General features: G+C 40.2%; 1 long non-coding RNA gene across 2 annotated transcripts; it reads left to right on the top strand.

The window, feature by feature from the left end:
- LOC134293416 (uncharacterized) lies at positions 1-21297 on the top strand. Of its 2 annotated transcripts, none has more exons than XR_010000390.1 (3): positions 1-343; positions 1462-1522; positions 20632-21297. It is a non-coding gene; the product is annotated as an uncharacterized LOC134293416 (long non-coding RNA). The 2 variants fall into 2 exon arrangements; XR_010000391.1 differs by having other exon boundaries at positions 1462-1662.
- Positions 21298-26673: the final 5376 nt, after the last annotated feature.

Below are 26673 nucleotides of genomic sequence, written 5' to 3'. Positions count from 1 at the left end.
GAGTGGAAAAGTCATCTAGCAAGCAAGGGACTAAGGGTAATTGGGGCTGGAAGAAAGATGCAAACGAATCAGAGCAAGTGTGAGTAAGAAATGCCAACAGAAGTCCCTTTTACACTACAAGAGTATAGTGCTATTGCCCAGTCTAACTGTCATGACAACATCCTGTGGGATTCCAGGATTGTTTATTAGGACAGAGGACTTTGGAATTCTGAGCTGGAAAATTCTCTGATATCTCTGACCAGATGACCAAATCTCAGGATGAACCCATAGGAAGCAACCACAGCAGCTAAAGTGGAAGCATTACAATTATGTTACAAATGTGTGATGTGAAAAGACCTTGATGGTATGGTTTACACAGGCACAGCTACACAAGTTATGCTGACAGTGTGAGAGTAAAAGTTATTTTAGACAGGTACAATAGAGTCTCACTTATCCAAGCTAAACCGGCTGGCAGAACGTTGGATAAGCAAATATCATGGATAATAAGGAGGGATTAAGGAAAAGCCTATTAAACATCAAATTGGGTTATGATTTTACAAATTAAGCACCAAAACATCATGTTATACAACAAATTTGACAGAAAAAGTAGTTCAATATGCAGTAATGTTATGTTGTAATTACTGTATTTACGAATTTAGCACCAAAATATCATGATATATTGAAAACATTGACTACAAAAATGCCTTGGATAATCCAGAACGTTGGATAAGCACGTCTTGGATAAGTGAGACTCTACTTTATGTCATTGGAAACTGAAACTAGCTTTATGTAGCCTATGTCAAAATGTGGTACGTTGAACATTTAGACATTTATCCTAGGATAAATGCATCTCTATGAGAAGCAACTTAGGCCTCATTTACATTTTCATATAATGCAGTTCCATATAATGCAGTTTGGTTTCAAACTACATTATATGACAATATTGATGAGATCATGATCTAGCTGATTTGAGAGTTACGTTCTCATCAGATGGGGTGTTTTTTGGCAACATGCGCCATACTCTGGTTTCTCTTCAGATCGTATAAATCTTTCGCCTTTTACTTCCCGTGTTGAATTTGTTGGGGCATGTAAAAATCAGTTTGTGTGTGTATTAATTGAAAAATGCAAATCATGAAGCTGATTGGTTGGGCCACACCCAGGGAGCTAGCTGAGCCTGGGATTTTTGGCAACAGTTACAGATGGTTTTCTGTGCAGGAGCTAAGCAAGAGAGTTTTTGCTCCTGGGCTGCTGGAAGGAAGGAAGACATTTTACATGGACAATCTAAGGACCATTTAAGTCTCTCTCGAAAGAGATTGTGTGAGTCAATGCAACTGTTCACATGACTGTATACATGTTGCTCTGCACTTTGAATAGTAAACTTCTTGTTCTTTATTGATGATCTGTGTGGCATATCTTTTCTGTGGCATGACAGTGTGTGGACTGGTTAAAAGTGAACTACGTGCAATTTTCATTCCACCACAGAATTGAAATCAAGGAGGAGAAACCAGGAGGCTGATGCTTACCCCCATGGATGGTGTGCCAGGTGAGTCGGGCAATGCAGGGTGTGGGATGATGGGTTCCCCACACCCCTGAGAGGCACAGCTGGATATGCCACAATGATTTGTGATTTTGGGGGCCCGTCTGATGATGTCGTTAGACTTCCAGAAAGTGGGTTGCTTCTCAGTAAGGCATTGTAAAGTCTTCTCATTTTTCTTTATTTGATTTTTCTCTTATAAGAAAAAACAAACTGAATGAAACAATGAAAAAATAATCAAAGGAAAAAAAATCTGTGTTCATGTTTCTCTTTCTACATCTAACATTGAAATTGAATTTGTAATTATATCTTTGGGTTGGTTGTTAAATAGTTTTGTAACTATATAGGGCTTCCTGTTTTATAACTTTGCATTATGTTTGTTATACTGGATTAATGGTTTAATGGAGCCATATATGCTCATGTAGCTTTCCTACATATTCAGCTCATGACCCGTTTGAAATTACAGTACACATACTAATGTATGTGTACTGTACCTTTTCCTTTTTAAACAGCCCCTGAATAAAGTCATATAAATATTTCTGAAACACACTGGACTAATTTATAGGATTAAATCATTTTTAAACATCCTGAATTTAGCATCTCTTTCGTAAGAGGTCATAGAGTCTGGGGATGCAAAGGAAGCATATACATGTCTGGTTTTGATGGATGAGTTCAAGTACAAAAGCTGCTTGAGCATATATGACTCCATTAAACAGAACCCATGAAAATCAATCCAATAAACCAAACATACAAGAGTGAGTGGGAGTACTAGACATGCTGATTGTATAAAGTTGGGGAAGGGGTAGTGGTAAAATGGTAAAACATAAAGTTTGCATTTTCCACTCAGTTCTGTAACCAAACTGTAAGCAGCCATAAAATTACAGAGCTGGAAGAGATCTCCAGAGAACATCCATTACAACCCCACTCTGTCATGTAGGAACACACAATCAGAACATTCCTGACAGATGGTCATCTATCCTCTATTTAAAAACCTCCAGAGAAAGAGAGACCATCAAATTCTGAAACAGCATATTCCACTGTCAAAAAGCCCATACCATCAGGAAGTTCTTAATTTCTATCTGGAATCTATTTTCTGGCTGTTTGGATTCTTTGTTCTGTGTCCTAGTCTCTGGAGCAGCAGTAACTTGACCCTTCCTCAGTTATCTGCTTTGAACTGGATTATATGAGTCTCCACTGTCATATAATCTGGGGTAAGCAGATAATCTGGGATCAGATCCTGGGATATAAGGACAGGGTAGAAGGGGTCTAAGACTCCCACATAAGGCAGGTGTTTACATTTCAGCTGTTTCGCCTAAATGTAGCAGCTTTTATTTCTCCCCACTGAAATTAATTTCGTTGGTTTTGGACCAGCTCTCCAATCTGCTAAGGCCACTAACGTGATCTATTTTAAGGAGGTGAAAAATGTCCTTTCCACTCAATGGTGTTTGGGCAGGGAAGCAAACAGATTAAGTTGCCTTTGCCTTTCTTGTACTCTCAACAGCCAGTCTCCAATGTTACGTTTAAGGCAAACAAAACAAGTTGAGAGACTATTCACAGGCCCTGATGTGTAAGATCTTCAAAAGGATGGTTTGGAAGTTTAGAGTGCCAATAGACCGCTTAATCTTCATTTTTTTATGCTGACTTTGTGTCAATGAGAAAACCCCAGATCCTTGGAGGAGTCCAGTTCATACATAGTTACATCGGCACCCACATGCTGAAATAGGAGGGGCTCCTTGCTCATGCCTTTTCAAAAGAGGTATCTGTCCCAGGTCAGATAAACCGTTTTTTCTTCTTCTGGATTTGGAACAAAGCACATCCTGTTTACAAAGCTTCTCATGCTGGATGCAAACAGCTGCTAACACTTAAGTGAGAAGATTCTTTCACTGCCCATCATCTCGCCCTCAACTTCTCTTCCCACCCATCTCAGCTAAGCCTCCTATGTCTTGCTGACACACATATACAAAATGTTTCTCTCATTCTTTCTTTTCAGTCCAACGGTTGTTTCTCATACACTTTTGAATATATAGTAAATGCTATTCATGTTAAACCGTAAGGAATGTATGGTTATAGAATACATGCTTATAGATATAGATAGAAGGGAACCAGAAAGCTGTTATTGTTTGCTCGCTACTTCAATTTAATTTTACTACTAGTGAAAGAAGTTTTCTTATTTTTTAAGTGATTTTTTGGTAGCTATCTCAGAATTTAACAGGCCAGAGTAAAAACTATATCCATTTTCCGGTTACTTCTATCTAGAAGGGTTAGTTTGGCAAACATAAATAATTAACACAAACTTAACTCTGCACTGTGTGTATGTGTGTGTGTTTAAGTACATTTGCATTGAATGTTTACTTATGTTGGATTAACTCAGTTAAACTGTCTCTACCATTGGATCCCATAATCCTACACCCAGTTTAAACAAATGCAGGGACATCTGCAGCAAGTCCAGGATCTCTATAAGTATTTATGTTGTCAAGGCACTGACAAGAAATGTCTCATTGTGTCTTCCCTTTCTAAATATGTTCCCAAAAGCTGTCTCCTCATGCTACCAGTCAAGACATTGCACAGCTATTCCTTTTCTAATCCAAAACAAAATGGAAGCAATTATGGGAAAACATGGAAGGATAGCAAATAGATTATTATATTACGAGCCCCTGTGAAGTTCTGTGCATGAGTAGAGTTATTGCAGAACAATTTATTGCTATTATTTACTTATTTGTTTAATTTAATTTATATCCCATTTTCCTCCCAGCAAGAACCCTGAGGCATCCTAAAACATTATTAAAAGAAGATGCAACTAAAACCTTAATGGTACAAACATTTAAAAAATAAATTTAGTAATCGTATCATTTAAAACAGCGTAATACTATTTAAAAGACATAACAATAAAGATAAAACGCAGTACATATGCCCCATCAAAAGCTCTTCTGTATAACCTGTTAACCATTAAATGCCTGTTTAAAGAAAAAAGAGGTTTTTGTCTGCTGATGAAAGAAGACCCACACCAGGGCCAGTCTCACCTCTTGTGGAAAGTAATTCCACAAACAGTGGACCTGTGAGGATAGTGAAGCCAGGATAAATCCTTCTTAAGACTTGGGGAAATTTGTATAATTGGAGCTACAGTATTTTATAAAATCCTTGTTTGTAAGCCTGTCCAAACAGAGCCATCTCACAGCAGTGCCATGGTTTTTTCCTCTTCTCTTGCCCAGATCTGACAAAGTTCTGGAGCAAGCCAAAAATTAATCCCCACAAATTATCGTGTAGGGTTCCACCTACAAACTATACTCACTTGGTAAATTTGCAGAACAATATCTGCTTTGTAGAGAGCCAGCATAATGTAGTGCTTTGAATGTTAGATTATGACTCTGGAGTCCAGAGTTTGACTGCCCTCTTGGCCTTCAAAGTCCACTGGGTGACCTTAGGCAAATCACATTCTTTCAGCATCAGAGGAAAATCATGGCAACCCTCCACTCCACCCCAAACAAATCTTTCCAAGAAAATCATAATTCCTAGGGTCATCATGAGTCAGAAAAGAGTTGGAGATCCACAGCAACAACAAATGTGTTGATCAGTGGTTCCCAACCTTTGGGTCCCCAGATGTTTTTGTCTTCAACACCCAGAAATCTGAACAGCCGGTAAACTGGCTGGGATTTCTGGGAGTTGTAGGCCAAAACACCTGGGGACCCACAGGTTGAGAGCCACTGCTACAGATTTTTTGCTTTGTTCTGTATAAATTCAAATTAAGCCATCCATGCTATCTACGTTCATGTTCTGTGGGGTTCCCATGGTCCACAGAACAAATAGCAATGGCTTATCTTCACCTTATCTTATTGATGTACTATATAGATGGAGTGCCTAGGCAGTATATAGGAGTGGTGGTCCCATCACACATCCCACCAAACATTTTTTATACAGTCATGATGTCATGGCATCTTGCAAACAACAATCAGTGGCACCTTATTATCACCATGTAGTCACCACATTGACTGTTGATTCTCAAACACTAAGTATAAAACATTCAAACACTGGGTCACCATAATTGGCCCGTAAATGGAGTATTGTTACTAGTTTTACTTTTTATTGTTTGGATCATATGTTGTGTATTTTTGTTTATTACTTGTATTATTTTTAAATTGTTGTATGGTTTTGTTTTATTATTTGTATTGTATTTTATTGTATTGTTTTTCTCATGTTGGAAACTGCCCTGAGTCCCCTGAAATAAATAAAGATTATTATTATTATTATTATTATTATTATTATTATTATTATTAAAGTCATTATCTGTGATTAGGCTCTGGAAGCAATAACTACAACTCATAATCCACAAGCATCAAGATATATCAAAGTTCAAGATTGTCCATGCCAAGATATTTCTGATTTCTGTGTTTGGTTGTGAAATCTGGACAATGAAATGAAGATATCCGACAAGAAGAAAATGAACTCATTGTATTATTTACTTATTTATTTATTTACAGCATTTATATTCCACTCTTCTCACCCCGAAGGGGACTCAGGGCAGATCACATTACACATATAGGCAAACATTCAATGCCTTTTAACATAGAACAAAGACAAGACAAACATAGGCTCCGAGCGGGCCTCGAACTCATGACCTCCTGGTCAGAGTGATTCATTGCAGTGATTCATTGCAGCTGCTCTCCAGCCTGCACCACAGCCCGAGCCTGGAGAAGGAGTCTGCCAAAAATTCAAATAAATTGATCCAAGAGCAAATTAATAATAATAATAAAAGGCCATCCTACTGGGATCTGCACGTATCATCCGAAAATACTTCACACAGTCCTAGACACTTGGGAAGTGTTTGACTTGTGATTTTGTGATACAAAATCCAGCATTTCTATCTTGTTTGCTGTGTCATACAACAACAACAACAACAACAACAATAATTGTGCGGTTTTCTGGCATTGTATATTTCTGCCGCTTCTGTGACTGTTCATTTGTATTTTGATTCTGTAGCCCACTTGTTGATGGATGTGCAGAATCAGCAGCATCCACCGAGGTCCTTTTTATCCTGGGCAACGACCGAGCCAGTATAGACTTCGTTTTGGTTTGATTCTCCATAATGCTAATGGGTTAGGTGCTCTTAGTTCTGCTCCTCAGCTGAGACCTCTCTGGCTTGGTTGGACCTGCCGGTAGTTACACTACTGCCAGCACAGCCCTGAGTCATCATTGGAACAGTTAACCCCCCCCCCACCACGTCAAGGTGGCACCTATTGGGGGGGGGGGGGTAGGAGACAGAAGGCCTGATCCTTGCAGCCCAGGAGCAAGCCATCAGAACAAATGCAATTAAGGCCAAGATCGAAAAATCAGCTGATGACCCAAAATGCAGACTGTGCAAGGAAGCTGAAGAAACCATTGATCATATCCTCAGCTGCTGTAAGAAAATTGCACAGACAGACTACAAACAGAGGCACAACTATGTGGCCCAAATGATTCATTGGAAGTTTTGCCTCAAGTACCACCTCCCAGCAGTAAAGAACTGGTGGGATCACAAACCTGCAAAAGTATTGGAAAATGAGCACGCAAAGATACTGTGGGACTTCCAAATCCAGACTGACAACGTTCTGTAACACAACACACCAGACATCACAGTTGTGGAAAGGAAAAAGGTTTGGATCATTGATGTTGCCATCCCAGGTGACAGTCGCATTGACAAAAAACAACAGGAAAAACTCAGCCGCCATCAGGACCTCAAGACTGATCTTCAAAGACTCTGGCAGAAACCAGTGCAGGTGGTCCCGGTGGTGATCGGCACATTGGGTGCTGTGTCAAAAGATCTCAGCCAGCATTTGGAAACAATAGACATTGACAAAATTACAATCTGCCAACTGCAAAAGGCCACCCTACTGGGATCTGCGCGCATCATCCGAAAATACATCACACAGTCCTAGACACTTGGGAAGTGTTTGACTTGTGATTTTGTGATATGAAATCCAGCATATCTATCTTGTTTGCTGTGTCATACAATGTTGTTGTGGCAATAACAACAACAACAACAACAACAACAACAAGAAAGCACATCTGGACTCTCCCTAGAGGCCAAGATGGCTAAACCGATAATCTTGTTCTTTGAACATATCATAAGAATATTTCACTTATGAGAAAAGTCATTAAGACAGAAACACTGTAGTAAAAGCGAAAGACTGTACTGCAGGTAATTAATATGATGGCCAGCCCATTTGATTCATCCCAAAATATGGAGAACATACTGGAGACCACTGGTACAAATAGATGACAGTGTTGTGACACCCCAGTAAAATTCAAAGGATGTAGAGTAGCTGCAGAATAAAAGAAGGTACATACAAGAAAGCCACCTCAAAGCAGTGGCAAATGAGGGGTTGTTTTCCTTTGTGGGTCAAATCAGTATCTTCTATGCTCATGCCATAGCACTACTCTCCATCCTAGAACCATCTAGCTTTTAGGTTCAAAGAGTTATAGAGTCTCCTGTAGAATTTAGATGCCAGAGCTCTTCAGCTTAGAAGTTAAAGATTAAATGTAAGCAAACTGAAATTCAATGTATCTGCTGAACAAAAGCAGAACATGCTAGAACCATAGTTTTGTCCAGCATACATTATGCATTAGAGAAAAGTCAGGAGAAAACAGTGGTAGTTAAATTCCTCTTGAATAGCGTATGCCGATACCACAAAAGTGAAATAGCCAATGATGAAATTACAATGAGAATAAAATAAAACGAATAGAATCAGAAGATATTGTTTTTAATGCACAAATGCACTCAGCCAAAAGAAGGAAGCAGGCCAAGCTGTGAGAAACCAGCATGCGTTGTTTTATTACTAAAGAAAAATGCGCAAGGTCATTTAACTACCATACAGAGTAGAAACCAAGCTTTTTGAACAGTAGTTCTTCTGTCTTCAGAATAATGGCATTTTCATTTTGTGATGTTGTTTTCCATTGCACTTGCTTGAAGAAAGAGAGAAAAAAATCAGAACTCTCAGGTATCTAGTCAGTTAGTCTCTATGTTTTCTTATCTAGCAGCAGGGGAAAAATTTAGCCATACTACTTCCGCATTCTTGCAAATCCCCCTTGGATGTCTCCCCTTTGAGCAATAGGGAGCTGCAGCTGATACAACAAACATCCTGCCAATTCTATACACCTTGTGCAAGGAGAGAATTTCCTTTCTGTCTGGGGAATAGACTTGGTTTCAGCATTATCTGGAATCCATCCACTGACTCGGTTTGGCCCGGGCATGATAGTAATGTAAATGGCAGGAACTGGAGTATCCAAAGGCAGAACATTTAGGAGCCCAAACTGAACAAGAGTTTTATTTTCATCAACCTGGCAAGAGATTTATTTTCATGCTGTGATAGATTTAACAGCACATGTGATGATAATGACATTAAAATACCAAGCTGGTTCTTTCCTTTTTCCATAGGGTCTTTAGTATTGTAGAAGAATCATAAATTCAGCTCATTGAATGTTTATCTGTACAAATACATTTATGTATGAGATCACCATTTGGTTGAGAGATTATTCTTTGAAAGAGAGGGGGAAAGGTCGAAGTGAGGTTGGGTTACCATATGACTTGATCTTGAGTAAGGACCTCTTCATATGGCTGAAATTTGGTAGTGGTGATAGGTTTTCTTCCCACCACACACCAGAAATGTACTTCTCAGGTGGCTCAATGGCGAAGCTGGGAAAAAAGCCTGCCACTTCCGAAAAATTGCCATTGATGGGAGATTTCCTGTCTTTCCATAATGAAAGGTGGGATTAGCTGGCTTAAGTAGGCTTCCCTTGTGTAATGAGGTTGGGAGGAAACAAGGACTGGGCAACAGGTCCCCACAAACCCTGGGCAGGTACTGCCAAAATCACGACAATACTCAGCGATTCCAGCAGCACTTGTAAAACAGTCCTAGGTTGGTAAAAAGAAATAAGATTTGTCAAGAGACTAGAAGATTGTAAGATAATATTGGAAGAAGATGCAGTAGTGGACTTATTGTTTGGTGACAACATCATTAATAATAATAATAATAATAATAATAATAATAATAATAATAATAATAATACCTTTATTTATACCCCGCCACCATCTCCCCGTGGGGACTTGGGGCGGCTTACATGGGGCAGAGGCCCAAACAACATAGAACAAAACATAGGCAACATAATACAAATCACACTATAAAAAGATAAAACAGTAATACAATGTATCAATTAAAACAAAAATACAGGATTAAAAATTGCATTTAAAACACATAAATAGTAAAATCGTAATAAAAACGGGATAGATTATTAAAAACCCTCATCATTCCGTCCATTACTATAGTAGATAAATGTAGAATTTTTTGGTATTTTATACAATCTTTGTAATTAACATGAAGAAATAAATGTATTGTTTCAATGTACAATAAGGGCATTCAGAAAACTTTGTACATTGTTAATTGTCTTTCCTCTTTTTCTTTAACCCCTTCCCTCTTCTTTTGCTACATATTTAATACTAGTCACAGTTCAATCTACTAACAATAACTCCACCTCCCCCTTTATTTTATTTTTCACCTTTCCTGTTTCCCCTTTTTTGTTGTTGTGTACATTGAAGTTTTATTAATAATAATAGAAAAGAAATAATTTTTTATTGTTGTTAAATGCCTTCAAGTCAACCCTGATTTATAGTGATTCTATAAATGGGAGACCTCCAAATCTCCCTATCTTCAACAAGAAACCCACATCCTCAACTTCCCTGAAATATGTGTTGTCGAAGGCTTCCCTGAAAGACTTTATCCATCTGGAATGTGATCTTCCTCTTTTCCTAGTGTGCATCCACTCCACTTTCCCAATCATTATCATATTTTCTAGTAAGACATATGGGAATTATAGCTGAAAACATCTAAAAAAACACCAGGTTTCCTCACCCCAGTATTATTATTATTATTATTATTATTATTATTATTATTATTGTATGACACAGCAAACAAGATAGATATGCTGGATTTCGTTTCACAAAATCACAAGTCGAACACTTCCCAAGTGTCTAGGACTGTGTGATGTATTTTCGGATGATGCGCACAGATCCCAGTAGGGTGGCCTTTTGCAGTTGGCAGATCGTGATTTTGTCAATGTCTATTGTTTCCAAATGCCGGCTGAGATCTTTTGGAATGGCACCTAATGTATCGATCACCACCGGAACCACCTGCACTGGTTTATTATTATTATTATTATTATGTTTATTTATATCCCACTTTTTCTCTCCATACAGAGACTCAAGGCGGCTTACAATTAAAAGCATTGCAGTACAAGTTAAAACGTACAAGCTGATGCATCATTATATCCACTTCTTTGCTGTTTTTTTCATTAATGGGTCCTTTCAAAATGTGCAAGTCTGTATTCATTCACTCTGCACAGATTATCAAAACGGCCTCCTATTTTCTTCCAGGGGTTGATGAATTTTATCTATTTTGCTTCAGTCTCATAATCCCTCTTTGCTTTGTATTGCTTTTGTTTTTAGCAAATCCATAAACATTAGCACCAGAGAGTGAAAATGCAACAAGAACTATGGGTTTTGTTTTGAGCTGCCAAAGTCCTTTAGGCAACCTTAGTGTGGTTGGAGATCTGGCTTAATAATTAGACGTTTCCTGTTTTAAGTCATGATTCAGGCATACGATTTACTTGGCAGAAATATAAGAGGGCTGGAGGGGCAGCAATAACTGGTAATTTTCCTCTGCTAAACTTTGATGAACTTGATGAAAAGCTGCCAGTTGGTAAAAGTCTCTGTTATTAGTAAATGTGACCTTGGGGCCTATTAGAAAGATGATCTCTTTTGCAGGATACTCAGAAGCTGGCACAGATATTTCAAATAGTAGCAACTAAGGAGACACAAAAGCTCTAGTAAAACGTCGCTGAAGGGGCAAGATTGATTACCAGTTCAGAGAAGTCCTTTTTGCACTGCGGGTTTCAGCTCCCTTGGGAACACATCTCTGAAACATTTTGAGTATTGCTGGTGCATGTCACAATTTTATTGCAGTGGGTGTAGTTTATGTGTCCCTGTGAACATGTGAAAACGTAGTAAGTGAAGTGATATAATGAAGAGGCTTTGCATATTTGAAAGGTGATTTCCCTTCTGTACGGTTGCAGTTGGCTTGTACACCAACTGCGACCATACCTCGAGAAGTCTGACTTGGCCATGGTGGTCCATGCCTTAGTTATCTCCAGATTGGATTACTGCAATACACTCTATGTGGGACTGCCGTTGAAGACAGCCCAGAAACTCCAACTTGTACAACGGTCAGCAACCAGATTGTTGACGGGAGCAAATTATAGAGAGCGGACAATCTTCCTATTAAAACAGCTCCACTGGCTGCCGATATCTTTCTGGTTCCAATTCAAGGTGCTGTTTATCACCTATAAAGCCTTAAACGGTCGGATCCACCTTATCTTTGTGATCACATTTCCTACTACAAGTCTGCACGATCTCTGAGATCTGCTGGGGAGGCCCTCCTCTTGCTCCCGCCACTGTTTCAAACACAGTTGGTGGGAATAAGGAAGAGAGCCTTCTTGGCAGTAGCCCCCTGGCTCTGGAACTTCTTCCCGTGAGAAATAGACTAGTCCCACCCTGGCCACATTCCGTAAAGATCTGAAAACCTGGCTATTTCAATGTGTGCTTGACTAAATTGGCATAAATTGATGACTGTCCTTTACCTCCATCTATACCCAGATACTGCACTTCTTCTGGACCATTCAGTAATAATAAATAATAAATAATAATAATTTATTTATATACCGCCCTATCTCCCGGATGGGACTCAGGGCGTAGAGGTTTACAAGATACTGTACTACAGTAGAGTCTAGCTTATCGAACGTAAACGGGCCGGCCGCAAATATGTTGGATAAAAAGAAGAGATTAAGGAAAAGCCTATTAAACATCAAATTAGGTTATGATTTTACAAATTAAGCACCAAAACATCATGTTATACAACAAATTTAACAGAAAAAGTAGTTCAATACACAGTAATGCTATGTAGTAATTACTGTATTTACGAATTTAGCACCAAAATATTGCGATGTATTGAAAACATTGACTACAAAAATGTGTTGGATAATCCAGAATGTTGGATAAGCGAGTGTTGGATAAGTGAGACTCTACTGTATATAACAGTTGCCTTGCCTCCAGTTGAATATACACACTGCATCTGACTATTAGCTATCAGTTTGGAGTATGTTTTAATGTATATTATATGTTTTATGATTTTATGCCTATATTTTAAATGTATTTATGTGATTGTATTTTATTTTGTATTGCTGGGCTTGGTCCCCAAGTGAGCTGCCCCAATTCCCTTCAGGGAGATGGAGCGGGATATAAGAATATTATTATTATTATTATTATTATTATTATTATTATTATTATTATTATTATTATTCTGTTTAGGTAAAGGTAAAAATTTTCCCCTGACATTAAGTCTAAAGGACTCAGAGCGGCTCACATATGTAGGCAACAATTTGATGCCAAAAAAACGTACATTCAATAAAATAAACATATACATTAAAACTACCTCTAAAACATATCAACATTAAAACCATTATTTTAAAATCAAGCAATACAATACCATAGTCAAAAGTCATTCCTCTTCTGACTATGTAGATAACCCTCTTGGGTATACGAACAAAATCACATGTTTTCCTTGACTGCAGGAATATACAGTCATGCGAATATGTGCATTTTTGGCCAAAAATGGGTTTTAAGTGCACCTTTTTAACATGTGTTTTTCAGCTATTAATCCGAATCCGTGCACATTTTCATAGAAGAAACTGGGATAAAAGGGGAATGGTTAAATGACAATTTAGCCTCCCTTCTTTTATCCCGGTTTCTTCCATGTTTTGTGGCCTGTGTAGAAGAGCACTTAGGCAGAGTCATCCAGACACAGTTTTTACCACATTAGTGATAAGAAGCCCTGAGGAGAAACTAGAGGCTTATCTACATTTATCAGAAATGGGCATCTGGCTGTCTTCGTGATGTACAGCAACTTCCTGTGAGTATTGCAGGGTTTTTGAGTTTAAACTGACTTTACCCCACTTTTAGCAAAGTTCAGGTATACGACAGAGGTTAGTGGAAACTCTGCAATATCTTGAGGCTTTGCAGCAGTCTAGACAGCTAGATTGGGTCATCAGTGCAGGGAAGGGGGATATAAATCATGCCTGTTTCACTGCTGCCATTCCTAACAAAACATTCTTTTTCCATACACAGTAGAGTCTCACTTATCCAACATAAACAGGCCGGCAGAATGTTGGATAAGCGAATATGTTGGATAATAAGGAGGCATTAAGGAAAAGCCTATTAAACATCAAATTAGGTTATGATTTTACAAATTAAGCACCAAAACATCATGTTATACAACAAATTTGACAGAAAAAGTAGTTCAATATGCAGTAATGCTATGTAGGAATTACTGTATTTATGAATTTAGCACCAAAATATCATGATTTATTGAAAACCTTTACTACAAAAATGCGTTGGATAATCCAGAACGTTGGATAAGCGAGTCTTGGATAAGTGAGACTCTACTGTATGTTCTAACTCCTGGCCATTGCATGTGGCCCTGCTGTTGTCAGAATGGAACACCTGTGCACCCACAAGAAAGCCAGTGGGGTGAAATTCAAATCACCTAGAAAATGACCTTGAATTTGGCACCAACATGTTGAATCTGGGGCTGCCCCAGGAATTATAATGCAAGATTGGCATCAAATACGATTCAAGTTTTGGCATCAAATACAATCATTAATTATGTTTTGCCTATGACATTCACCATATGCTGCAGATTTGACCTATATCATTGTTCTAAATTTAATTGAGAGATTCCCAAACTATTTAGCATATTTATGGTTCTATTTTATATTACAAAATCATTTTCTGAGACATACAGATTTTAAAGAAAAATGTTGAGGATTGACTCCCTTGTTCCGCTCCTGAGTTCAGGGATGAATTTTCAGTCCCAGATTTTGTAGATTTTCTTCCCTCCATAGTGTTTTAATCAACCTTAGTTCTATTCTGGCTTATGTGGGCCTAGGATGGCCTCCTTGGAAACACTTTCACTGGACTGGAGAAATGGATTGGAGCTGAATCTTACCCAAGGTTAAGGTTATTTCCCTCAAATAACAATGGTAAAACTTATCATTCCAAATTGGTTGATCAACTCGTGTTACAATCACAATATTAATACCATTCCCATCATTCTTATCCAAACACAGTGTGCGCATACTTTGGCTCCTAGGAACCAGCCATATTCTATAAATTGTTTCAAACCCAAGTGGATGAAACTAGACCCAAGCAATTCAATAAGCGTAATTATTTTCTAACCTTGGAGGAAGGCCAACCATTCCTTAGTCTGCCGGTTTCCATGCGACTGAGACATTTATAAATCAAACTTTATATAAGCAAAGTCTACAGTAAAACAATACAAAAGAATTAGTGGAAAAGTAAGCATTGCTTTCAAATGTTCATTGCATACACAGTTTATTAAAATCAAAACTGTGGTCATAAAGTAGTGTGTTCAAACTGATGCTATACTTAAGCCATCAGTATGTTTTAGGGGAGGGGATGGCAGCTATTGATATGGAGAAATATCAGTGGTTTGTGTAGGTGCTTCAGAAGTCCAGAAAAACAGAGGTGTACGCCTTTAAACCCCTGATTTTTCAGATCTCTGTGGATTTAACATTAAAAATATATAGAAAAAAGGGGAAAGATGTATGAATTTAGGGAATGCACAGATTGGGAGGAGTTATATCCTTGCAGTTGCAGTAAGGTCAACAGGCATTCAGAAATGATTTGTGTGCTTTGTGTGATAAGAAATAAGATTTTTGTGATAAGAAGAGAGCCTATGCAAAACAGCAAAACAGGTAGTTGACAGCAGAACATGTTTTAGGAGACTTGTGTGATATCATACCAAAATCATTTGCCGCCGTGTTCCAACCTGGGCCTGGTTCTGTTCGACATCTTTATTAATGACTTAGATAAAGGGTTAGAAGGGTCATCAAGTTTGTAGATAACACCATATTGGGAGGGATAGCTAATACTCCAGAAGAGAGGAGCCGAATTCAAAATCATCTTAATAGATTAGAGAGATGAGTCAAAACTAACAAAATGAAATTCAACAGGGACAAATGCAAGATACTCCACTTAGGCAGAAAAAAGGAAATGCAAAGATACAGAATGGGGGATGCCTGGCTCGAAAGCAGTACATGTGAAAAGGATCTTGGAGTCCTTGTGGACAACAAGTTAAACACGAGTCTACAATGTGATGAGGTAGCAAAAAAAGCCAATGGGATTTTGGCTTGCATCAATAGGAGTCTAATGTCTAGATCCAGAGAAGTCATGCTACCCCTCTATTCTGCCTTGATCAGACCACACCTGGAATCACACTGTGCCCAATTCTGGGCACCGCAATTGAAGGGAGATGTTGATAAGGTGGAAAGTGTCCAGAGGAGGGTGACTAAAAGGATCAAGGGTCTGGAGAACAAGCCCTATGAGGAGCGGCTTAAAGAGCTGGGCATGTTTAGCCTGCAGAAGAGAAGGCTGAGAAGAGACATGATGAGGGCCATGTACCAATATGTGAGGAGGAGTCATAGGGAGGAGGGAGCAAGCTTGTTTTCTGCTGCCCTGCAGACTAGGACGCGGAACAACAGCTTCAAACCACAGGAAAGGAGATTCCACCTGAACATCAGGAAAAACTTCCTCACGATGAGAGCTGTTTGGCAGTGGAACTCTCTGCCCCGGACTGTGGTGGAGGCTCCTTTGGAGGCTTTTAAGTAGAGGCTGGATGGCCATCTGTCAGGGGAGCTTTGGATGCGATTTTCCTGCTTCTTGGTAGGGGGTTGGACTGGATGGTCCATGAGGTATCTTCCAACTCTATGATTCTATGATGTCAGACAAACACAGACAAAAATTTAAAATGAAACTACCACCATTACCCTAGTCGAAAACAGAACTCAACCTTGACTTTTAATAAATATAGCTGGGAACTTCCGGATCACGCCTTTTGGCATGTTATTGCAGACAACATCCAGGTTCACTCAATGGGATCTTTTCTAGCACAGTCTCATAATTAGTTGTTTGGTGCAGGGGCCATTGATAACCAGCAAATACTATAGAGCAGATGACCAGCAAATAGTATAGGTCCTAAATTGTCAACAGGTGAACAATTGCAGAGTTTAGGAGATTTCTGCATAAAAAAGAACATTTAAAGAATATTCTCCATGTCTTATAACATGTGGAAAATGTGAAGAAAAGGAAATAAGAGAAATAAAAAGGAAGACAATGATGGGATCTGATAAATTCTTCTGGCTCCCATGGCTTTAACTGCCATCATAACATCTGTGTGCTAAATGTTTAGTAAATATAACAGCAACACTGCAGGATGCCATGGGAATATTTCCCTTTTTATATTGTGAGAGAGGAACTTGCACTTTTGTGAACGTCTACACATAAAGAGGATTTGTGGACTTGGTATCAAAGAAAAGACAGTCATCTATAATCAACAGTCAAGAAGGAATGTGATCTGCATTCAGCCAAATTCAGAACTAAATCAGGCTGTTTCAGAGAAATTCAAGCAATGTCCAAATTGAAGCAGGACTTCTCCAGAGTAAGCCAAATCCAAATCTAAACTTCTCCAAAGTATAGTTCATTGTTGAGATGAAGGGCTGTAATGTTGTGGCTGAAAGTTCTTGTTTATAGTCAGTGGATTGTTTGATCTGTTTTACATGCTTTACATGTTTTTATGTGTTCAGCTCATTGCTAATGCAATTATATTTTATGGTGATATATTTTAATTTTGTTTTATTGGGCTTGCTCCTAGTGTAAGCCGCCCCAAGTCCCTTCAGGGAGATGGGGCGGGATATAAGAATAAAGTAGTAGTAGTCGTCGTCGTCGTCTTCGTAATTATTGTTATTATTATTATCATAGTATGACACAGCAAACAAGATAGATATGCTGGATTTTGTGTCATAATATCACAAGTCAAACACTTCCCAAGCGTTCAGGACTGTGTGATGATTTTCGGATGATGCGCGCAGATCCCAGTAGGGTGACCTTTTGCAGTTGGCAGATCGTAATTTTGTCAATGTCTGTTGTTTCCAAATGCCGGCTGAGATCTCTTAACATGGCACCCAATGTGTCGATCACCACTGGGACCACCTGTACTGGTTTCTGCCAGAGTCTTTGAAGTTCGATCTTGAGGTCCTGATAGCGGCTGAGTTTTTCCTGTTTTGTTTGTTTGTTGTTGTTGTTGTTGTTGTTGTTGTTGTTATATCAAGTAATATATTATAGGACCGTTTCATTGCCAAGTGCTCTTTGCCAGTTATCATCCTCTGAATAACTACTACTACGCTGCTGAATACACATGCCCAGTGTGGAATACATCTCACCACGTTAAAACAGTGGATGTGGCTCTTAATAAGACATGCCACATTATCACAGGATGTCTACGCTTTACATCGTTGGAGAAATTATACTGTTTAGCCTGAGTTGCACCACCTGAAATCCACTGGGAACTAGCAGTCTGTAATGAAAGGACCAAGGCATTGACATCTCCAGCCCCATCTCTGTTCAGATATCAGCCAGCATGCTAGCGAGTTAAATCAAGAAAGAGCTTTCTAAGATCTGCATAGATACTTGCAGAAACAACTCAGCAAGCGAGAATCCAAAAGTGGCAGGCTAAAACCCAGAACCTTAATTAGTGGCTGATGTCAGATGAGAGACTCCCTCCTGGGCACAGAGAAGACTGAGTGACTTGGAAGGCGCTGAACAGACTCCGCTCTGGCACTATGAGATGTAGAGCTAACCTTAAGAAATGGGGCTACAAAGTGGAGTCCATGACATGCGAGTGTGGAGAAGAGCAAACCACAGTCCACTTATTACAATGCAGGCTGAGCCCTGCCACATGCACAAGGGAGAACCTTCTTACAGCGTCATCAGGGGCACTCCAAGTGGCCAGCTTCAGGTCAAAGGAAATTTAGTATAATGCCAAGTTTTTTAACTTTGTCTGTAGTTTTTCTATCCATTGTAACCGTATTCTCAATTCGGTTCTGACACAATAAATAAATAAATAACCCTCTGGATAAGGAATGTTTTTTTTCTTATCTGTATGTTTTATTAGACATTTGCTTGAAAAATGCTGGATATTCCATTCCTTTTGTCTAACTGAATCCTCCAAGTTCATCATATGCCCCCATCCTTTTGCACTTTTGCCAAGATGAAAACATGGGAGCCGAAGTTCCCTTTCAACAAATAAAACAAGGTTGATGGGCACATCTACATGGATCATATAATCCAGTTTGAAACTAACTAGCCTCAGACTGTGGTGGCTACAAAATGCATGCTGCCAAACACACTGCAGTGCATCTTAACGGGAAATAAAGTGCCTTAAGCAAAGTCAGGGAAAGTTTGAGTTAAGTCCCTTAATACACACCAATGAGCCTGTAATGTAAACCACATAGTTCAGTGAAATCAGCTCCATAGACTGTGAAGCACATTCTAGACACCCACCTGCATTGGAGTGCATTGGGCGGGAGACAAGGGCTTCTCACCTGAAGATGGGGGAAAAAACCACTATTTTCCGGCAGTGGTTAAGCCACAGATACTGCAGCTTCTGGAACCAATTTGAGGCCTCCTTCCGTGGTTGTATAATCATCATCCTAGCCTCAAACCTGTTCCAGACATATAAATCTAATAATGTGCACAGAAAAATTGTTTATCCTAAAGTGATCAGTGTAGACGTGTCCATGATCCCTTCAGAAAAGGATACGGTACCAAATAATTTCACTGAAAAATAGGGAAGAAATATCATTTTGTTCATTCTAATGAAAGGCCATAAGAGTTGGCATTTCTGAAATTTCCATCTAAGTCTTAGACTTAGATCTAAAGGTGCTTCCACACAATACCTATAATTTGGGATAGAACAGGTTAAAAGGGGGAGGGGGTGGTGATGATGTTTGTGCTAAATGAACACTCAATCGCAGCGACCCAATTCAAAATCCAGTTCAAAAAGGTCCTCCTTTATCCTGGTTCCGGGCGAGAAAAGCGGATTTTCCCATGACTTTGCAGTCATATAACATTTTCAAAAGCCCGAAACAGCTGATCAGCTATTCGGGCTCCCATGGAGGCACAGCTGATTTCCAGCTGATTTCGAGAGAGGGAAAGCGGAGCGCCATTAGACATTTCTAAAAGTGTCTATTAAATAGATAATGAATAATCAATTGGACAAAGAGGGAAATTCAGTTTCATTTTTTTAAAAAAAAAATCCTTCCATTATGTGCTGATGCTTATATGCACACATAGGAATCTGTTCATTTTCATAAGGATATTCGCATGTGCGCATATAAGCATCAGTGCATAACTGAGTGATTTAAAAAAATAATCCGGCAGATATCTCCCGTCTACCCTCCATTTTTGCCGAGACACAGATGGGCTGAGGGGATGGCAGGGGAAGCAAACGTGTGACTGGCAGGTCCTGGGTTTGTTTATCCCGCATATTAATCCTGCATTTTGGCTCTGTCTGGAAGTGCCCTAAGATCATTGAAACAGTCTGAAATGAGTTTTCTGATTAATGCACATGCCTCCTTCTCACCCAAGTGCTATTCATGTTTCTCTTCTGTAATAATAAGTATTCAATGCTTAGACCATAGGTATTTCACATATAGGACAAATATTAAACACAATTTGAGATAAACTATTAAAAAACTATATAAATCATTAAAATGCTATTGTATCATATTTAGTAATCTGGATTTTATCTATTTATTTGTTTGTCCTATATGTGAAAGACCTATGGTCTAGGCCTTGAATAAATATTATATTGTGTGGCTCTTCTGTATCAATAACACAAATGAGCTAAAAAGCTAGGACACACAACTTTTAGGATTTTTGTTAGGAAAGTCCTATAGGATTTTAACAAAAAAAAAGTTACACCTGACCACCTTGCTTATAGGTAGAGGCAGCCCCAGAGAACATCCCAAATCCAATTGTTAGTCCCATCTAGAATAGGTTTATTGAACCAATTTCCAAAGAGTTCATCAACACTCACTTAAACGCTCTAGTAGGGGTGGGATGAGTTGTTATTATTACTATTAACATCATCATCACCATCATCTCCTTTTTTTTTGGCTAGTCATACAGATGCCCCATTCTGATGCCAGCAGAGAGACCAGTAATGGGCAGAAGCTTCAATCAAACTCCATAGACAGCTAGGAGCATCAGTGGTGACATCCAGGATATGAGATGTGGATCACTCCAGTGACCCTGGAGCATATTAACATCAGGCCAGTCTGTCTTCCTCATTTTTTGTGATTACAGTGCAACATGTGAGGCAGCAGGTTCTGACAATAAAGCTATCGATGTATTTTGACTGGACAAGACTGGAGTGTTAAGCGCATTACCCTGATTTGTGAGTTGCTTTTTTGCAAGAAATGCCAGGACTCCATCCGTTTAGCAAGCCTGTTCCTTTGCTTTGAAGTCTGCCAAGAATTCTTCTAAATTTTTTCCCATGACTTTTCAAGCAGGATTCCCCAGACCTCAAAAGGATGCTATCATGTCCAGAAGTGTTTACAGTCACTGCTGCTTGTTTAAACACATCTTGGTAGACTGCCCCCAGGGTGCAAACTTTCTTTTGGGTAATGTTAAGATAAGAAGCCATGCTTAGCTTGTCTTGTTGTATCCAGCACTTCTACAGGCAATGCATCTGATTACATAGAATATTTTCAAGCCATCGATGGATACAGACTCCATGGATCTGGAGGGCTCACTGTATATAAATAAACACATTACATGGAAAATATGACAAGATTGCAGGCTATTCATTGCTCATTTATTTTTTTACTCATTTATTTTTTAAAAATGATTATAATTTTCTGTAATGCTGCAAGTTGGTATCTCTTGACTATCCTTTATTCTCCCTCCTCTCGATTTTCACTTATCTTAGGACCACAAAAAAGACATTCTGCATGTGCTTTCAAGCTTATATGCATTTGTATTCTTTATTTTAAAGCAGTTTATAATCCTAGTAAGGTAAAGGTTTCCCATGACAGTAAGTCTAGTCGTATCCGACTCTGGGGGTTGGTGCTCCTCTCCATTTCTAAGCCGAAGAGCTGGCATTGTCCCTAGACATGTGGCTGGCATGACTGCATAGAGCGCCGTTACCTTCCTGTTTAAATGGTACCTATTGATCTACTTACATTTGCAAATTTTCAAACTGCTAGGTTGACAGAAGCTGGGGCTAACAGTGGGAGTTCACCCCCCCCTCCCCATATTCGAACTGCCGATCTTTTGGTCAGGAAGTTCAGCAGCTCAGCAGTTTAACCCGCTGCGCCATCGAGGGCTCCCTTATAATCTTAAGAAACAGTATTTAAAACAGCTGGCCTTTGGTTCCCTGTTGGGGTTTGGATCCAGGATTCCCATGAGTACCAAAATCTGTGGATACTCAAATCCTGTTAGATCCAATGGCATAGTAAAATGTAAAAAGTACAGCTTCCTTTTTTATTTTTTGACTATGTTCAAGCTGTGAATAGTTGAATCCATGAATGCAGAATCTGTAGATACCAAAGGCCAACTGTAGTAATAACAGATAAGAAGCAATATATGTTGTGTATAGACCCTAATTATTATTATCATTATTATCATTATTATTATTATTATTATTATTATTATTATTATTATTATTATTATTATTTATTGTGGATTGTTGCTGTATTTGTTTTTCTGATCCTTGCTTGCACATATGTTCTGTTCCATCCTGTTTCTCCCTTAAGGAAAAATCTGAGTCACCTGGCTCTTTAAAAAGCACATCCTAAATTAGATTTAGCTTTCATTGACACATTTCAGTGGCTGTATCTTTTCAGTAATCTGATACATTGCAGCCAAAGTGGGATCTTCCTCCCCCATAGTAAAAGAAAACTCAACGGGAAGGCCACATCCTTGGTTAAGATCAGTCATCCAATGAGTCACTAATGATAATAGATTTAAGCCAGGCAGCCTAAACCACTGTGAGAAATAATCATGGGAGAACTAGCTAATCTGAACACTTGTCCCATGGGATTGACTTTTTCTCTTAGTGTTTCACATTGTCGACAGCTTTTCTCATTGTGAGATTTGACACTGGACTGACTTTAAGGGTCAGAAAAATATTTGAGCCAGATATATAAACCAAAGGCTCCACAACTTCCGTAAAATGTTTTGAGAGGCATGTGGAACTTGAGGAGGAAATTCTGGTGGGAAGAAAACAAACTCCCATACCGAACCTTTCTACCAGTGATACCTACCTTGATCCATCTAGCTCAGAATTATCCACAATTATTCTGGCAGCAACTCTCCCGTGTCTCAAGGTTTTTCCCTCAATGTTACCTGGAGATACTCAGAAGTATTTGGAACATAAGGCTGGTGGACTATGAGAGAGTGAAAGTCTTTCCCTTGTGGTTCATTTGCTGCCCAATCCCAGTTAATAACCCCAACATGCTTAGTGGTCAATATGTAATGTCTTTGATTATCTTTTTTGTCCACTACTGAGTAAAATTATTGAGGAAGGGTGATGAGTATCCTTGAGTATAATAAGGGATGGGATACATTCGTCAACTGAGTTTTATCCATAACTTGTTTCAGAGCTTCAGCTGGCTCTACACTATAGAATGAATGCAGTTTTACAGCATTCTAACTGCAATGGTTCACTGCTGTGGAATCCTGGGATTTGTAGTATAGTGTCAGCTCACCACAGCCGCTCCTGAATGAACACACGAGACTCTCTGTGATATCACCAGAAACTTTACTGCAGGAAACATAAACATCAGAAAAGCCAAGAATGGGAGACTCCGGCCAACCATCCTTTATATACCCTCCCCCTCATTTGAAAAGTCTCTTCCCGCTCAGTAAAACCCCGCGCAAATTCCCCGCCAAGTCCAGCAGCCGTTTCTTCTCCGAGTCCTGAGACGCAGGTGTCTTATCAATGTCAGTGACCCTGAAACTCAGAGCCACATACAGGCTCTAGTAGCAGGGTTTTGACATGGCATCCTCCTCCCCTTCGTCCTGGAAGGAAAAGATTAAACACAACTATTGTTCTCCGCTGTCCAGAGTTCCTTTATACTTTTTTAACAGGCTGCAATGGAATACCGGGTGTACCTTTCCTAGGTCCTTGGGTAGCCTCAGCTCATAGGTCACTTCGTTTATTCTTTTCGCTACCCTGAACGGCCCTATATAGCGTGGAGCCAATTTCTTAGATGGGAACCCCAATTTCAGGTTTTTTGTGCTCAGCCAAACCAGATCTCCTTCGCCCAATTTGTCCCCCTCTCGGCGCCTACGATCTGCAAAGAGCTTGTACTTCTTTTGTGTTTCCCGCAATGCCTCCACCACGGTCTGCCACCCTTGCTTAATTTTGGCCGGCCATTCCTTGTCGGTCTGGCCCTCTCCTTCCTTCCACTCGGGTAGCCTGGGGAAAGGTGCCACCTCCTGTCCGTATACTATTTCGAATGGGGCACGACCTGTGGCCGAATGTACGGCCCCGTTAAAAGCCATCTCAGCAAACGGAAGAAGGTCCGCCCAATCGTCCTGTCTATAATTGGTGTACATCCTCAAGAATTGGCACAGTGTCTGTTGGGTACGTTCGACCCCCCCGTTGGTTGCGGGATGAAAAGCCGAGCTCAGATTCCTTTCCGCTCCTAACAGCTGTAAGAATTTTCCCCAAAATTTTGCAGTGAATTGGACTCCCCGGTCGCTAATTATTTTGTCGGGACACCCATGTAGGCGATATACATGCTTCACATACAAATCAGCGAGCTTTTCAGCCGAGGGGAGTTTTGGCAGGGCCACAAAGTGTGCCTGTTTTGAGAATAGGTCCAATATTGTCCAAATGTATCTGTGGCCTCTGCTGGGGGGTAGTTCGCCTACAAAATCCATTGCCACGCATTCCCATGGCCTCATGGGCTCCACCACCTTCTGCAATAGCCCCTGGGGCTTCCCAGGTGGTGTTTTTCCCTCTGCACATAATTCACACTGCGTGACGTACCCCCTGGCGTCTTTCCTCATTCCGGGCCACCAGCATTGTTTGGCCAACAGTTTAATAGTCCTGGTGGGGCCTAGATGACCTGCACCCTTGTTATCGTGGCACTTCCTTAACATTTCTTGTCTTAAACATTCAGGAATATACAATTTCTTATTTACAAACACCAAATCCCCACACAGTTCTCCCTGTTCTTTGTTCGTTTGTAACCATTTGTCCATTCCGTATGCTCGCTTCAACTCTTCCTCCCATATTTCTCCTCCCCCCGTGGAAATGGCAGTACGTTTGTTTTCTTTGGCCGCTTGTGCTCGAGTCAGTACTGCCAGGCCCCATTGCTTATCTAGGAAAAGGCTCCCCTCAGATTCCTGAATTCCTCCCCCGTGCTGAGGCATCCGAGAGAGAGCGTCAGCGAGTATGTTGTGTTTCCCCTGGAAGAACTTGAGTCTGAAATCAAAACGGCTGAAATATTGGGCCCATCTAATCTGCTTCGCTGATAGTTTACGAGGGGATCTTAGATACTGTAAATTTCTATGATCAGTCCACACCTCAAACGGTGTTCCACTTCCTTCCAGAAAGTGTCTCCAGCACTCTAGTGCTTTCAGAATCGCTAAGGCTTCTCTCTCCCAAATCGGCCAGTTTTTTTCTGTGTCGCTAAACTTTTTCGACAGATAGCCACATGGCTTCAGGTTCCCCCCCTCGTCTTTCTGCAGCAGAACTGCCCCATATGCCCGGTCTGACGCATCGCAATGTAGTACAAAGGCCTTAGACATATCAGGGTGCTGTAGGACAGGCTCCTCAGTAAAACGCTTTTTAAGGGCTTCGAAAGCTTCCTGGCATTCTATTGTCCAGGTCAGTTTGGCCCCTGGGGCCTTCACTTTGGCTGTTTCTCCCCTGCCTTTAGTCTTTAACAAATCCGTTAACGGCAAAGTGAGGCGCGCAAAGTCCTTGATAAATGTTCTATAGAAGTTTGCGAACCCCAGGAAGGATTGCAGCTGCTTCCGTGTTCTGGGGGCTTCCCACCCCCTCACGTCTTCCACCTTCGCAGGGTCCATCGCCACTCCCTGGGAGGAAATCCTATATCCCAGAAAGTCTATCTGGTCTTTATTGAACTCGCACTTGGCAAGCTTCGCATACAGCTTCGCTTCCCTCAACTTTTGTAGGACTTCCCTGACTAGTTCTACGTGTTGCTCCTTAGTCCGAGACATTATCAATATGTCATCTAAAAAAATAAAGACTCCCTTGTACAATAATGGATGCAACACTTCGTTGATTAATTGCATGAACGCGGCCCCTCCCCCGCATAAACCGAATGGGAGCACACAATAATTGAATAATCCGAAGGCGCAGGAGAAGGCCGTCTTCCACCTGTCCTCTGGTTTGATCTGCAATTTATGGTAAGCCTCAATTAAATCCAATTTAGTGAATATCTGTCCTTCCGATAACTGGGCGATCAAGTCCTTCACTAAGGGTAGGGGGTATTTATTTACAGTACTGATTGCATTCAGGCCCCTGTAGTCAATGCAGAGCCTCAGCGTTTGGTCCTTTTTCCGCCTAAACAACACAGGTGCCCCTAAAGGGGAGTTCGAAGGTTCTATGAAACCCCTCGCTAGGTTTTTATCAATGTACTTTCTCAGTTCCTCCTTTTCCCTAGCCGACATCGGGTATATCTTTGCCTTGGGAAGCTCTGCTCCTGGGACTAGCTCTATTTTCACTTCAACTCTCCGCTTCGGTGGGAAATTGTCTGCTTCCTTCTCGTCAAACACGTCCACAAAATCCCGATACTCTGGGGGTAATTTATCTGCCAGTTCTGCTATTCTGATAGAGTCTTCCTCCCCCCTTTTCCCCGGCTCCCTCTCAACTTCCTGGCTCCCTTCTTCCAAATTCATCCCGAAAATCATGCTCTTGTCCTCCCAGTTGATTTGCGGGTTGGCCTGCCCCAGCCACGGCATGCCTAGTATAACATTATAGCTGGCTATTTGTGATATCACAAATGACACCTTTCCTTCCCAACTCCCTATCTTACATTTTACATCTTCGGCACTGTACCTAGCTAACGATCCTGATGCTGTGGATCCGTCCAACTGCGAAAATGCTATTGGGGATTCTAGGTTCGTTCTTTCGCATCCCAATCCCTCGGCTAATTCAGGGGAAATGATGTTCCTGGAACAT

The sequence above is a fragment of the Anolis carolinensis genome, chromosome 1 (genome assembly GCF_035594765.1).
Source record: "Anolis carolinensis isolate JA03-04 chromosome 1, rAnoCar3.1.pri, whole genome shotgun sequence".
Taxonomy (NCBI): Eukaryota; Metazoa; Chordata; class Lepidosauria; order Squamata; family Dactyloidae; genus Anolis; species Anolis carolinensis.
The sequence above is the reverse complement of the archived record's forward strand: the minus strand, read 5'-3'. Positions and strand labels throughout refer to the sequence as shown.